General features: G+C 39.8%; 1 long non-coding RNA gene across 1 annotated transcript; it reads right to left on the bottom strand.

Moving 5' to 3' along the window:
• Positions 1 to 1,345: 1,345 nt before the first annotated feature.
• LOC145715673 (uncharacterized) lies at positions 1,346 to 17,114 on the bottom strand. The gene is made up of 3 exons (XR_014138105.1): positions 15,772 to 17,114; positions 5,497 to 5,620; positions 1,346 to 2,815 (listed from the first exon to the last, which is right to left on the bottom strand). It is a non-coding gene; the product is annotated as an uncharacterized LOC145715673 (long non-coding RNA).
• Positions 17,115 to 17,133: the final 19 nt, after the last annotated feature.

Below are 17,133 nucleotides of genomic sequence, written 5' to 3' on the forward strand. Positions count from 1 at the left end.
AAAATGTGGAAACAACCCAGTGTCCACCAAGAGATGAATGCATAAATAAAATGTGGCATACATATTCAATGGGATGTTCGTCAGGAATAAAGTACTGATTCATACTACAACATGGAGGAACCTTGAAACATTATGCTGTGCGAAGGAAGCAAGACACTAAAGGCCACAGACACGGAAGGCCGATTAGTGGTTGCAAGGTGCTGTGGGGAGAGGGGAATGGCCAATGATTGTTCAATGGGTGTAGTAATCCTTTGTGGAATGATGAAGGCCTTTTGGAATTAGAAAGTGTTAATAGTTGCAAACTATTTTACCTCAATTAAAAAAAAAATACAGAAGAGGAAACATTTAATACTTCTATTTTATGCCCAGACTTGGGCTGGTAATTTTCCATCTGTTTTCTCGCTGATCCAAGTGGACATTTGTCCATAAAGAGGTCATGACTTAATTGAAGGGAATTTGCAAACTGGAATTAAAATTTCAGAATTTGCTCTAATTCCACCTCCTCTATGAAGCATCCCCTTAACGCTCCTAAAACAGAAAAAAAAAAAAAAAGGGCTACACAGTATATAATGCTTCTCTACCCTCAACCTTCTGATATCTGAACATATTATGCTTTGGTTTTATTTTTACATTTGTTTTCTCTTACAAAGTGACATGTTTATCATCTCTCTTAACTAGTCTATGAGCTCCTCAAAATCAGGACCTGTCCTTTGTTTTTACATTTCTGTGCTCAGCACATAGTACATGCTCAAGAAAGGTTTTCACTGGCCAGCTGGAATTTCATATTTGGTTCCTGTAAGCATACTGCGTTAATGGCTCCTAAAATACCCATGTCTGTTTCACTTGCCTGTGCAACACTCAGCATCTATTTCCCAGAATGAAACTAGGTCACATCTGGGACACATGAACAGTGTTAAGAAAAGTTCCCTCTGAAACACAAAACCCTTAAGTGTATATCAAGTATAATCGAGCTGATCATGCCAAAAAATTGTAAAGGATTAAAACATTGCTTCATTATTACATTTTTGGTCTTGGCTTTTCTACTTCATTTAATAAGTTTTATAGCAACAGAATGATTTACACATGTTGAAAATCAAAACAGGATGAAAATGGCAAAAAAAAAAAAAAAAGCAAAGTGTTTTACTTTATGAGTCTTTTTCTTTGTGAGTTCTCCCCTACACTGTGGTTATTTTATACAAGATCTGTCTGGTTATGGAGACACCTTGTACACAAAGGATCTAAGACCTCTCTGCTCTCCTATAAAAAACATTCATCACAAGAGAAAAATATATATAGATATATATTTTATACATAGGTATATAATACACACACACACACACACACACACACACACACCAATAAAGAGGATCTGAGGAAGAGGGCCTCTCCTGATCAAGTCACATGTAGGATAGTTTATTAAGAGAAATGCGTGGGATGAGCTGACTTTGGTGGTGTCTGGGAATAATAACACAATTTACTGGATGCCCACAAACCTTTTGTTGTGTCTGTGCTAGACCCCGCGAACAATACATTTTGGGGGCACTGGTTCCTTTATTGTTTTAGTCATTCTTCAATTGACCCCCTTGTTTGTATGTGAAAAGGTGGTAAAATATTTATTTTCTGTTGACACATTTTTTGAAAATTATGCAATGCGTTCAGTGCTAAGCACGGAGCCTACTTAGGATTCTCTCTCCCTTTCTCTGTGCCTGTCCCCCACCTGTGATTTCTCTCTCTAAAAATAAATAAATTTTTAAAAATTAAAAAAAAAGAGGGGTTTCTGAGTGGTTCAGTTGGTTAAGCATCCGACTTTGACTCAGGTCATGATCTCACAGTCTGTGAGTTCGAGCCCCATGTCAGGCTCTGTGCTGATGGCTCAGAACCTGAAACCTGCTTCAGATTCTGTGTCTCCCTCTCTCTCCCTGCCCCTCTCCTGTTCACACTCTGTCTCAAAAATAAATAAACATTAAAAAAAAGAAAATTGTAAATCATTCCAAAAAGTGGTTAGGCATTTGAGAATACTAGTCATTCCATTAATGATGTTATACCCACTCGCGTCCACTATATACCCAACTATATTAAATGGCAGAGAGAAAAATCATGCACTTGCCACATCATTTCTCTTTGAATTGCATTAAAACTGAGAACGATGTTTTACATCTTAATACATGCTAGCATTTTGTTGTTGTTCAGACTAAATCAATCCTGAGTTTCTTTCTTCTGTTCACATTCCATATTAGGGAAAGGGGGTCATCTGATGGAAAGGATCTGATTCCTGTGTCTCAAATTCTTGTGACATCTGTTTTTTTTTTAATCCTCTCTCATACCCCTTTGTTCAGATTTATCAGCATTTATTGAATATCTTTATAAACAGTGCCTGTGCTTGGCCTATAGTAGGGGCTCAAAACTGGGACTCTATGCCCTCCCTCTCTACCTTATTATAAATATTTATTTTATCAGTCAGGGGCCTGGCCAGAAACAGAATACTGTACATTCTCCTATTGGATTCTGATGAGAATTTAATGGACTATTTCTAGAAGTATGGATGCAGTTGAGGAAACCAACAAGTGATGAGAGGCGCCAGGCATCCAGAAGCTGTTACTACTCTTAGGTGAGGGGAGGCAGCAATATTTTGGGAGACTGGCATGAGCCAGTGCTATGGAAGGCTGCTGCCCATCACAAGCTGTAGTTATAGAGGGAGCTACCATTAGGCTCTTGGCATTGCGGCGGTGGGGAGAGGTTACCTCTTGTCGACTGAACCATGCTGGAAGCCAGAGGGCAAAAAGATCCTGGATGATGCAGTTTGCAGGGTCAACTCCTGGGAAGCAGAGAAGTGAGGGGAATCGATTCAGGTGACCAAAAGAAAAATAAAGAGCATACTCACTTTAGAATTTAATTTCGAAACAATTCATGAAGCAGTGGTATCCAAATTTTACAGAAGAAGACATTGAGGTAGTCAAGTGTAAGTAATTTGCTGAAAGTCACATGACTACTAAATAGGATTTAAATTCCTGCCTTCTAGTTCCACGTCTGTTCTTTTTTTTACCAAAATGTCTGTCTTACACTTTCCCTATTGGACCTGCCTTACATTTTTGACAATGTGGATGTTACAAACAATTGTGATTCCCATTTTTAATTTAGCTACTAGGAAGTCCAGAGTCAAATTTTAAGCCCCGTTTGCTAAGGGTTGTAGGATTTTATGGCTTGCATTTCCTAGTGGCCTTCTCTTATTATTTGATCTTACTTTCCTTTTTCCCTGATTTCTTTATCTTTTTATATTAAATATATTCTTCCATTTTTTTGAAGAGGTAAAAAATGAATAAATGAGTATGTAACCACGAGCCTGTGCTTAATCAGCCTTTTCCCTAATCCAGAGCCATGACTCAGTATATACAGACTGCCAACCCCTCATCTCCACCCCTCACACACACAAACACCTGTGTTCTTTGCTTTCGAGTTTGATTTTACCATCACAGTTTTATTCAACAAAGTGCCCCCCCCCCCCCCCACTACCAATCAATTAGTACTGACAGGGCAACTGAAACCTATTTGCAGTGTTTACTGTAATATGACCGGTAAATTAACTGATAATACTGCAAGATATTTAATTTGGAAATGCCCTATGGAGAGAGTGGCTTCCGTGTTTAATAGCAGACATCCTGAAAGCCTTTTACTCAAGCTCACTGCATGTGATGAGAATCAGTGTAGTCTGACTGCTTCCCACACTGCAAATACCTTAGTAAAAGGCAGGATGAGCAACTATGTGCACGTCCTCTCTCTCCAAATAATTAATTTTTCTTCTCCAGGCTCAAGTTTGTGGCATTATTCCAAGGATATCTCAATGGTTATTAAAAAAAAGTGCTGTGCTATTTGTTTTTCTATCATCCTAGATAAAGGCCTATTTGGCCTTATTAATAGAGTTAGCTCCACTAAAGTTGTAGGGTCACAATTCCATTAACTAACATCCTGAAGCAGCATTATACCATTCAGGAGAGAGTGGAATTCATTTAAGCAATTCAAGACTTGGATTCCATTCAAGACCATTTAGCAGAAACTCTCAAAGGACCATTATTTAAGAAGCCGTGCCCATAAGATTATGATGGCATAGAGCAATATAACTGTAAAAATATTACTGATCATAGTAGTTTCTTAGAGTTCTATAAGTATTTGTAGATTATGTGTTTTTATATATATTATCTCATAACCCCAAAACAAAGCTTTGACAAATTTCTTTTTAACACATATATACTCTCTGTGTATGTAAATGTAGAATCAAAACAAGAGTTTGAGTCTGTGGGGAAATCTATCCAAATTCACTGACTGGCATCATTAACACGTTCTTTAACCAAATTGTTCAACTTCCATGCTGTTGTGTGAAACTCAGGTGCATTGGCTTGTGAGCTTTGATCATGACGAATGACAATGCCTTTACTTAAGCTGGTAGCCTAAACATTTTCTCTTTCTCCCCCAAGTTTATGAGTTCTCCCCCAAGTCTCTCCCTCAAGTTTATGAGACTTTAACATTGACACAGATGTGGTTATTTCCGCTTCTCAGATACATTCTGTTATTTTATGTGTCTGAGAATTAAATTAATAAAATGTTCAGGATTCTGACCCCTTCTTTTAAAAAACATTTTTTTTTAATGTTTATTATTTTTGAGAGAGAGAGAGAGCATGAGCGGAGGAGGGGCAGAGAGATAGGGAGACACAGAATCTGAAGCAGCCTCCAGGCTCTGAGCTGTCAGCACAGAGCCCGATGAAGGGCTCGAACTCACAAACTGCAAGATTAGGACCTGAGATGAAGTTGGACGCCTAACAGACTGAGCCACCCAGGTGCCCCAAGGATTCTGACCCCTTGTAATGAGAATCTTCCTTGATGTTGTTCTTTTCCATGCTCTTTCCACTCCTCTATTTGTTTCAAAGATGAACAATGAGCACGTTGATGATGTGTTTGCATTTTAAAGGTTGCTTTCCCATGTATCACTTCATTATATTTCTTTGTAGTCCTGTGTAGCAGATATCACAATGCACACTTTGCCAGACAAGATATTCATGTTCTAGCCTTCAGAACTAGACAAGCTCTGGTAGGGTCCACTGACCCAATGGTGTCATAGTCATTGGTGTTCATCATTTATTACTGATTCAAAAATATCTGTTGTTTGTCTCTCTGTGTACAACACAATACTGGACATTGTGAGGGATACACAGATATACAGAACACCCAGAATACGTTGTCTATGCTCCAGGAGTAACTTAAAGGCAATATATTCCTTCCTACCCTCAGGTCTTCCCACATGCTGTTTTCTTTAGAAGATGCTTTCTAACCCTAGCCCAGAACACTCTTCTGATCTTTTCTGAACTCTTCCTAATTTTTTGGATCTCCATGATGAGGTACTAGGCTGTATTCACTAGTATATTCCCTGTCACCAGCACAGTGCTTGGTGAATGGCAAATATTTCGTCAGTATCTGTTGACTAATTGTGTGAACTCAGCATATTACCTTAGTATCTTGCTGTCCGTGTGATAATTATGGTCTCTTGCTGCCCCAGTGACGTTACAGCTCACATTTCTCTTGCTCTCAGAGTCCTTATTGCCACTTATGCTTCTGACTCTCAAATAAAATCCTAAAAAACAGATGATATACAAGGTCGCAAAAGTCTTTCCCTAGGACAATTTGTACTGAAACTCTGCCTGGGCCCACTGTCAGTCTAAAATAGGAAGAGCTGATCAGAGAAAACACTGGAAACTCAACAGAAAACCTGATAGAATTCACCAGTTAAATAAAAAATTAACCAATTTCTCACTTTTTCCTAGAAATAATAGAATCATAAATTATATCCTGTTTGCAATTCCAGAGTTTCAATTACACGGTTAATATTCAGCATATAATAATCCATGACAAATTTACAATAAACTTATTTCTTTAAATGACCAAAACATAAATGTAAGAGATTTAATAGACAAAATGCCATATCTCCATTATAATATTCTGAAGTTGTTATATAGATATAAGAACTATTACACATATTTTTAACCCTATGCAACTTTGGTCGTTATCATCATCCTCGTCGACATCATCATCATCATCATCATCTTCTACTCAAACATCTGTACATTTTTGGCATGGACATTGGGCCTGGCACTTAGTGTGTGTTCAGTGCTTTTGAGGTGAATGCATATTCATATACTATGACTGAGAATTCACAAGAACTTTATAGTACACAAAGAAAACAGTTTTCTGGCCATTATTCCATTTGAACCACATAACAACCCGATGAACAAGGTAGAGGATTGATTACCAACTCTATGTTAAACATGGGGAGTGTGGACTGATTGATTTGTCTAAGTTCAGTCACAATTATTATATGGTATGTGTAGAGGTGCCATCATACCCAAGTCTTGAGACCAACTCCCAGCGCTCTCCTGGCTTGACTTTCAAACGTAAATTTATGTATGGGGGAAGAGGTGAGAATTCCGTAACATGTTAAATGGTGCTCAGTATAGTTTTGAAATATCAAAATAGAATTGGTGTGATTTCTTAAATTAGAGACTCATTAATCTAAACAGACAGATACACCATTGAAACAAATTTAGGACCTGAAAATAATTGAATACATTGTCTTAGGACTAAAATTAGAGGAAACCACAGGGTGTGTGGAACAAAAACAACCATGCTATTAGTGAACTGTCAGCATCTCTTAGTCCAAAGGAGTGAACAATTATCACAAGAGAAAAGGACAAATAAAGCATAAGTAAGCAATGGTTGTAACAGTGTTCCCCTGGGGATAATTATTTGTCTTTATTGCATTCTATAGATGATGTAGAACCTTCTATTTTCATTTTTATAGTCATATTTGATGTGTGCAATTTAAAAGTTTGCTTTTTAATAAGCAAATTATTTTCTTAATGTGTTTTATACTTGGTAAACATTTAGATTTTACATAAGACACTATAAACATTTTTAAACAACTAGCGCCTCATTATTTAACAACAGACCATTGTTTATTCATCTGGCACAACAATCAATAAACATCTAATAACTTTGCAGTAATTAGAACTGTTCAGAGAAACAGAACAACCTCAGGAGTTCCATGTGATTGGAATCCTCTGGGTGAAGCTGGTATTGGCATTAAGGAGAAAATTCCTGCTTCAAGTAATAGGATGGGCCTCTTTATGTCTTTGTTAATTCTTACAAAGTATGTAACTGTCCTTATTTCAAAGGAGGCCTTCAATTTGCTTGCAATGAAAGTACAGGTATTTATGATAATAGTAAAAAAAAAAAACCACAAGAACAACCCAGCATTCTCTAAAGGTAACTAATTAGTGAAAGAGAAGGAGAGGAGAGATATTTTATTATGAATAATTTATTATGAACTCAGGAAAATATAACTGTGTAGAAAACATAGTCGTGAGCTTTTTAGCAACTAGGTAAAAAATAGAGAAACATTATCCCTCATAGGAGTGTATGTTGTAGATGAGGACTTGGTGAAATTCAAAACCCAGAAAGTAAGGCTATGGTGTGGACCAGGTGCAAATCTTCTGGTGGATGACTGCCCCCAGAGAAAAGCTTATAGGAGGTGTGGTGCGGTTGCTAAGGAAGGTGATTGCTACCTCACATGGCTCTACATTTCTGTGGAAAAAGGATGCATCTCTCTTCTCTACTTAAAACCCTTTGATGGCAATCCATTGTATTCATGAAAAAATCGGGAACTTTTACCTTGGCCTTCAAGGCCCTACATGACCCAGCTTCAGCTCATTTGCATTTTCCCTGGATTCCTCTGCTCTCACCATGATGGGTCTGTACCAATTGGTCAAATGCGTTGAGTTCTTCCTACTCAGTGGTTCTTCAGATGCTGCTCCTTCTACTGGAAATGCTCTCTTCTCACTCTTCCACCTGGCTAATTTCTATTCATTTAATAGATTTTAAGTATTCCTTCTGCAGAGAAGACCACACTGGCCTCCACCTCACTCCGTTTGTGTTAAATCACACCGACAACTCTTTTACATGGTATCTGGCATTTTTCATTGTTTCTAGCACTAGAAACAACCTATTTGTACTTTTATTTCCTTAAAGTATACACATGGGTTAGTATACACCCATACATATATTTTCTAGCTCTTTCCACTGAAGGCCTAGAAGTACATCTAGCTCCAGATCTTGGTTTCTAATACCTTTCTCCAATTAATGGAGCCAGGGCTCCTTGGAGAAATGGTTGATTCTAGGGCTGGGGCAGAGAAAATGCAAGATGAGTCTGGAGCATCTTGTAGTGACAGGAAGCAAGGAAATGCTTTAAAAAATGGTGATTCATGAAAAAGACACAGTGGTCAACCTGCAAGAACTCCCAAGGACCAAAGCTGGGATGGTTTGAGCCAGAAAAGAAGTAATGACTATTGGATTATAACTTAAAGAATAAAATCAACATCCATGAATTCATACTGATATAAAGGACCGAGTAAATAATCAGAGAAGGAACAAATGTTTCTTACAGGACAATTATAGAAAATAAATGCACCTCCAGGAGGTACAACTGTATTCCTCTCCCCTTGAATGTGGGCTAGATTTAGTCACTCACTTCTAACTAACAGAGTATGAAAACACAAATATAGGAACTTAACAGGCAAGAAATCTGACATGCAGTCCCTCAACTAAGAGATTAAGGTTAGTATCACCAGTGATAAATCACATTTATAGCATGCATCCTTGACATGATGTGATGAAAAAGATGCTCCACCCTTTAACCCATCCAAAAAATCTATAACACCAGCCTATTAGGAGAAAATACCAGACAAACCCATGCCAAGGGACTTCCTACAAAATACCTGACCATGAATTTTCAAAGGTGTCAAGGTCATGTAAAACATGACCTGAGAAACTGTCACAGACTGCAAGAGACCAGATGCGATCATGATATTGTGTATTACAACACAGTTAATAGTATTGCACCAATGTGGATTGCTTAGTAGTGATAAATATGTTATGGTTGTGTAAGATATTAGCACTAGGGGACAAAGGGGGAAATTTCTGTATTGTTTACAACTCTCCTGCAAACTAAAATTATTTCAAAACTGTTTCAAAAAGGTATTTTAAAAACATCTGCTCCGTTAGCAGGAGTCTCCTGTCGTGATCACCACTGTATGCCCATTTCGAGAACAAGGGTGCGTGCTGGATAAAACTTTGGGTTCTGGGGCCTGGCTGCATGTTTGATTCCTGGCTCTAACACTGGTGGGCCTTGCTGTCAGCAAGTTTTGTAAGCATTCCATGTCTTAGCTTTCTCATCTAAAAAAGAATGCAAAGTGTTGGAGAATCGGAGGCCTTAATATGTGTAAAACATGGGGGCGCCTGGGTGGCTCAGTCGGTTGGGTGTCCGACTTCGGCTCAGGTCACGATCTCGCGGTTGATGAGTTCGAACCCCGCGTCGGGCTCTGTGCTGATGCCTCAGAGCCTGGAGCCTGCCTCAGATTCTGTGTCTCCCTCTCTCCCTGCCCCTCCCCCACTCATGCTCTGTCTCTCTCTGCCTCAAAAATAAACATTAAAAAAATGTAATATGTGTAAAAGATGTACAGCAGTGCAAGTTATCACTGACATAATTCCCATTTAATGTATCAACACTGACTGAGAGGATGAATGATGAGAGGTTTTCCTTTTTGTTTTTGTTTGGCTAAGAGTGAGTCACAGTTCCCTCAACATCAGAAAGAGTTTGGAGAAGAGGTTCAGGGGATGGAGTAGGATGAATGGAATGGGGCTCCGTGAGGCACCATAGATGGTTGGCATCAGGATGGCAAGAAGCGTGAGGCTAAGCTGTGGGGAGTGAAGCATGGAGCAAAGTTGACACGGAAGTGTGTCTGATTGGCCAACAAAGAGGAGCAGTTAGCCTCTCTGGGCACACCGCCCTTCCTTAAGTTCTCCACTCTTCCCCGCTCTGCTGCGTGTTTGCAGGGGTCTGATCCGTGCACGCTGCATTTCTCAGCCTCCTACTTCAGCTGGTTTCAGCTGAATGTGACCAAGGGGACACACTGGTGGGAGACTGGAGAGTAAGGGAGAGGCCAGAGGTTTTCTCTCCTTCCCTCTCAGTCTTGGGCAGCAATTCTAGCAGCAGCCACATCTCTTCTACAAACAGTCCTGCCACGGTCTCAGCTTTTGGCCAAGGGCCAGTAACACCACCTTTTCTTCTGTCCCTCTAGTCTAGGGTCTTAGCAGCTTCCTTCTGTAATTATTCTCTGGGTTGCCTCACTGTCTTCTAGTTGGCTCTCAGTTCCTCTATTACCTACGTAACTTACCCCCGGTTTTGAAATCCCTCTTAGGAACGCTCAGGTGGCTTCCATGTTCTGGTTAGATTCTGACAGAAACAAAAGGCATGATGCAACTCCCCGTTTTCCAGACCGACTGGAACCCTGGAGAAGGTTTTCCAGGGCTACCACAGACAGATACTGGTTGTGTCCCTAAGCATCAATTACATAGTCAGTGTGCTGTGAACTTGCCTGGGCTTCAGGATATTTTGAAGTTTAGAAGGAGGTACTGGTGACAGCCTATTTAGGATTACCCACACACCATGGCCTTCTGGGCAGTCCCACACAGAACTAACAAATTTGATGGAGGGGGTGGGGGGGTTTCAGAATCCCAGACACAACAACAGGTCCAGTGACAGGTCCATCAGGGGTTATGTGGGCTGAAGAGCCTCCCCTGCTCAGAAGTATGCCAGGGAATTGGAGCCAAACCAGGGGTATCCATACCATTCTAAGTTCTGTAAAATCTGGCTTATTCAGGCTGGGTCTCCATACAAAACAAAATGCTGCTATCATCAGCATTTTGCCTCTGGTATTCATTTCAGCCACCCTCCACTTGAGTCCCTTGCTCTCAGTCTTCCTTATTTGGACCTTCATCTCTCCCATCTATTCCTCACCTAGCTCTCGGGGATAAGACATGGGTTGGCCAGCTATCCTACCCTGAACCTTGGTGTCTCTCCCAGCACATCATTCTGGCATTGTCTTCCAGCTTCTCATACATCCACCACTTTGATGAAGGACTCTCCTTCTACAACCCCATTTAGGACCTCACCATGGTCTTCCTTTTACTTTATTTTATCCTTGAAAATAGGAAACCAAATGAAAGACAGGATGGGAGAGCTGGTGATGAGGCTGGCAGCCATAGTCAGGCTTGAGTAAAGGAAAGAGGGACAGAAGCAAACAGTTGGCTCAGAGGTTGTCAGGTGTAATTGGACTCTGAGAGGGGCGCCTGGGTGGCTCAGGTGGTTAAGCATGCGACTTTGGCTTGATCTCACCATTTGTGAGTTCGAGCCCCACATCGGGCTCTCTGCTGTTAGCATGGAGCCTGCTTCAGATCCCGTCTCACTTTCTCTATGCCCCTCCCCTGCTTGCTCTCTTTCTCTCTCTCAAAAATAAAATAAATACTTACAAAAAATTAAAACAAACAAACAAACAAACAAACCTAGACTCTTAGAGTGGAAGACGTGAACATGTATGGGAAATCCAAGAGATTTCTTTTAAAGGAGGAGAGGAATAGTAAAAACGTTCAATTATAAAGACACACTATAGCTTATAGTGTAAACTCCAATCAGATGGTTCATAAACATCCTCGCCTGTCTAAGGGACAGCAGCAGTGACAAGTTTTTCTAGGGTGAGGGAGCTTTAGCTTCTCTACAACTTCCACCAGCTTTCCCCCTCAATTCTTTGATCTGAACATGTGACATTTTCTCATTCTTATGGAGAAGGCTCTGCAAAAATAGGTTTAGGACAAGCCTGCTAGGCTCTCCTTTCCACCATATTGAGCCCCCTATGAAATCCCTATATAGAAATTCTAGATTCCCTATTGAAAGTAATAGTTTATGTCTATCAAATATTGACTACTGTACTTAAAATGTATACTTTACTTTTATTTTTTAAATGTTGGTTTATTTCTTTTGACAGAGAACGTGAAAGAGCGAGAGCAGAGGAGGGGAAGGAGAGAGGGAGAGAGAATCCCAAGCAGGCTTCTCCACAGTGTCAGCACAAAGTCCCTTGTGGGGCTCAAACCCACGAACTGTGAGATCATGACTTGAGCTGAAATCAAGAGTCAGACACTTAACTGACTGAGCCACCCAGGTGCCCCTAAAATGTATACTTGATTTTAAAACACGACCATTAGGTACCATGTATTTAAAATGCTACCATTTAATGATTCTGAAGAACCAGCAATCTTATGCTATATTCCCAAATAAGTCACAATCATAAATGCCTTCTTCCATGACCTATAAAAATAAATCTAGCAGTATTCACTTCCTCACAGGTGGCTATCTGATGAAGAATAATGAACATCTTTATCACCACAGGCTGATACTGAGCAGTTATCTGCAGAGCTTAGACAGCAGATCATTTTTAGCTAAGAGTCAGAAAGAAAATGTATCTGAAGTGTGATGTTGTGAAAAATGGGTTTTGCATTCATGCAGACCTGGTCTGAATCTTGGCTTCACTATTTACTAGCTCTGTGACCATGGGTCATTTATTTAACTTTGTGCTTCAGCGTATTTATCTGTAAAAAGACAGATAATAGTATGTCTCTTGCAGTGTTTTTTTAGAGGGATAAGGAAGCGATACTGTCTGATATGCTATGTCTGGCATTTAGTGGCTTGTTACTGTTGGTGATGGTGTTTTTAAGTATATTTCCCGAAGGATATTCTCTCTTATTGCAGCCCCCTTCCGGAGACAGCATGAGGTTGGATCCATAGTTAGACTGCAATGGTTCTTAACGCCAGCTACACTTCAGAATTGCTTCAGGAGTTTTTTTCAAACGTAACAATGACAGGCCACGTCACAGAGCAATTCACTCAAAGTCTCTGGAGGTGGAGTCCAAGCTCACTAGGGAATTCTAATACGCATCAGGGAGTGAAAAATCACTAGAACAGAGGAACCGTGGATCTGAATTTGCATGATGTGATGGTTAATTTATATGTCAACTTAACAGGGCCATGGGATGCCCAGATAATTTGGTTAAACATTATTTCCTGGTGTGTCTGAGCGGGTGTTTTTGGACGAGAATGGATCTGTAGACTGAGTAAAGCAGACTGCCCTCTCAATGTGGGTGGGCATCATCTAATCCCTTAAGGGCCTGAATAGAACAAAAAAAGGCAGAGGCAGAATTTGATCCCTGCTGGACTGAGTGAGCTGGGGCATTGCTTTCTCTTGCTCTCCCCCTGGACTCTCTTGGTCCTCCATCTAGAATATATCATGAAATTTCCTGAGTCTCCAGCTGGCAGAGAGCAGATTGTGGGACTTCTCAGCCTCCATAATTATGTAAGCCAATTCCTTACAATACATATCTTTATATATACATATACATTTATGTATGCATGTCTATATACATGTATATGTATATATATGAATATATCTTTGTCTACATCTATATATACTATTGGTTCTGCTTCTCTAGAGAACCCTAATGAAGGTAACATTCTTACGATCCTGTGTACTCTACAAATGTGAGAAGACTATCCATTCTTCTTCCTCTTTGGTGAGAAACATGGGCCTCTATTTCCCTAAAACCAGTAATTAAAGTTTGGTATCACCCTAGATTCAGGTCCAGGGTGGAAGGAGTTGGCCGAATATATTTGCATAAATATAATCCTAGGTACCGTATGTTGCAGTTATCTAGAGGGAAGTGTAAATTAAGTCATGTTTATATTTAGGGACCACTCATGGATGTTCATATTTTTGATATATGTATGTTAATCCATTGTAATCATTAACTCTTTTGATGCAAAAATTGTCCTATCTTTGGCCAGTGGAAAACACTTCATGTTGACTCTAGTGTTGTCTTAATATGACCTGATAGCACTTAGCCAATGTCAGCTACTATTATTATTACTTATTCTTATCGGTAGATGGACTGTCATATTCTTGAAAATGAAGGTTGTGATGAAAGTATAGTCTGAGAACTAATGATTTTTAAAACACCGAGTTAAGTTTTTATATAAATGCAAAAGGGTTGTGGGGAGAGGAAAATAATAAGGCAAGGTTATTAGGGGAACACATTGTTATCTCATGCTACATTTATAGGCATAAAGGATTTTTTTAACCACTTCCTTACCAACTCAATCACCTTTAAGACAAAGTCAACATTGTATTTATTTCCTGTAGATTTTATAACCTCCCAGAAGTTTCCTGGTAAGCCCCTGTATTAAAAAGAACAGGTGATATCAAGGCCAAATGCATGTTCCTGACATAAATAGCAGGAAGTCTATGAAGTGTTTGTTGTAAGAAGAGTAGGACTGAAGCATATGCTTGAATATCTATAAGCACAATATGTTCTGCGGCAACTATATAACACCTGCGTGGAACAGCCAAGCCATATGTTTCTGAAATCATACTTTAAAAATTACTACGTAGATGTCAAAAAGGAAAATGCACATTTGCACAAAAGATAAACATGTGTTTGCTATTAGCATAACTCTTTATGATTTCCTGAAATCTTTTCTAATTGTAACAAGTTTTTATCTTGTAGCATATGCCAAAATGCCTTTTAAAATCATTAAAGTATAACCACCTAAAATCTTAGAAGCATATTGTCAAAAGGGTGATATTAAAATTTCTATACAACGTTGGGATTTAACCAGCAATACCTTTAATCCAACCCGTGGAATTTAGTATTAAAAACTCCATGTATCACAAAACAGCCAATGTTACATCTATTATCCTCTGATATTTGCTTAGTCTCAAGGGAAGAATGTTTGACTCTTTTTGGCTGAAGACTTAAACATAATGTTAAGGTGGTCGGTGCTGTCCGTGTGCCTATGTGGTTTGGGGTTAGAGTGAGCAGGGAGGGGATGTAAGAAGGATGAAGGAGATGTTTTCAGCCTGCTATATGTGGGTAGGGAGTTTTCTACGTGCAGTATATAATAGAGGGGAGGAAGACTTAAAAGTTGGAATAAATGGAAATACTAGCTTTGAAAAAATCACAAAGAAATGCAGGATCATTAGTAGTTCACACTTGCTATCCCAATGGTTTGATCTACGGTGCTTTTAGACCCACAATTTTTTTTTTTTTAATGTTTGTTCATTTTTGAAAGAGAGAGAGGGAGAGAGAGAGAAAATGAGTGGGGGAGGGGAAGAAAGAGAGGGAGCCACAGAATCTGAAGCAGGCTCTAGGCTCTGAGCTGTCAGCACAGAGCCCAATGCGGGGCTTGAACCCACAAACCGTGAGATCATGACCTGAGCCGAAGTCAGACACCTAACCGACTGAGCCACTCAGGCGTTCCTAGAGCCACAATTTAATTTAACTGAAAGGATAATTTAACTGAAAGACTTCTTAAAATGTGTTTCTAAATTGAAGTTTTCTTTGAGCCTATTTTTAATGACTAGCATAGACATTGATAATTAGTAACATTCATTTGGAAGACATTATTTGATAAAGCAGTGAATATAGTAAATTGACATAGTAAAGTAGTGAATAGCATTTTGTTTCTATAATTAGGTAAAACAACCAAATTTCATTTAGTAGCCATTAATTTGCTGAATAAACCTCCTAGTCACAGTTAACATGAAAGAAAACATTCATACAATTCTGGCCAAAACATTATGAACTCTTGGTTAATTAGGGTCCAAATTACTGGGGTGGTTCTATATGAGTACAATGAGATGCTCTGTACAAGACTTTGATGGAATAAGTCTGGGATATATGCTTCACAACTTTAACGTTGTCTCTCTCTTGGAGATTCACAGGGTACATAGCATATCAAAAGACTATTCTAAGATATTGTGTAATAACAAAGCCTGTTTAACTCACTGTGTCCCAAACTTAGTTGACCATGGCTCTTTTCTCCCAAGGAAAACCTGTTATGACAGAACCTGATTTCACTGGAATAGCAGCAGGCCCAGTCTCGGTGCATCATGAGGTCTCCAGGCCAGTCTTGGCAGTCCCTAACGGCAGCAATGCACAATCTGGCTAGTGAGACCTAAGGGGAAAAAAAGATGGCATACAGAGAAGGTCTTATTATGCCTTGGATGCTGTTACCTGAAAAATAGATGCCTCTAAAGGTTGCAGCATCTTGCAATCAGAAAGTCACGCACTTTAGGTCAAGGCTAGGGCAAGAGAAGGAAAAAGCACTTGGATCTTTGACGCAGTGATTGAATCTGCAAGTTGACTTGATGATGGCCAGTCTCTATATTTCTTATAAAGGAAATAAACATCATGTAAGCTGCTATTGGGAAATCCCGGCTTGGAGTAAGGTAAGAGGGTATCCTGCTGATTTCCTGGGAGATTGAGCATTCAGGGCATGCTTGAAAAGGAAGCATGATGGGTTGGTTGTTCAGAGCACAGACCAAGGGGATTAATTGAGCTATAAGTCTTTCCCTACGCAAGACTGAGCCTGCTGTTCTGATCATGGCAAAGTCAGCCTCATATGGGTCAGTGTGGTTCAAATAGTACGGAGTGTATCAGTAAGGATAGATTATGCTGAGGTAAGAAACAACCTTAAAATCTCAGTGTTTTCCACAACAAAAGTTTATGCCTCACTCAAGCTACATGTTCATTGTTGGCTAGTTGGGTGCCAGTCATCCTCACTCTGGACCCCAGGCTGAGGGAGAATCCCCATCTGGAAAACTGTGAGTTGTACTGTAGCAGAAAAGAAAGCTCTGGGGATTTGTGCACTGATGACAAGAAAACTTGGTCCAGGAATAACACCCACCATTTCTCACAGCTCATTGAACAGAACTGGTTATAAGGGGGCCAGGAATAGGAAACAGAACACCGTCAATTGCTATTACTCACATCAGAATGGTTGGCATAGCAATAGAAGTGTCTAGTCAGGAAGTATACCTGAGTACCTTAGATCCTTTCTGGGAAGTTTGTCTGGGCAAAAGTAAGGCCTAGGTTGGTGGCTAGAGAATTACAGGGAACTGGATTTGGCATTTGCTAAATGTTAGATAACGTATCTGGATTCTATCCAAGCAGCCTAAAATTCAAGGCAGGACACTAGCCCGAAGAGGAAAACTGGAGGGCCAATGAGACACTCAGCCTTGGTTTCTATTTGCTAAGTGCAGGGAGATAAGCTTTCCATATGGCTTAACTTAGAGACAGGACTTTCTGGAGCCAAGTGGGATGGGAAAGATGATTTTAGGTCAGGGAAGCAGGAAGGAGAATTTAACC

This window comes from Panthera onca, chromosome C1, assembly GCF_046562875.1.
Source record: "Panthera onca isolate mPanOnc1 chromosome C1, mPanOnc1 haplotype 2, whole genome shotgun sequence".
Taxonomy (NCBI): Eukaryota; Metazoa; Chordata; class Mammalia; order Carnivora; family Felidae; genus Panthera; species Panthera onca.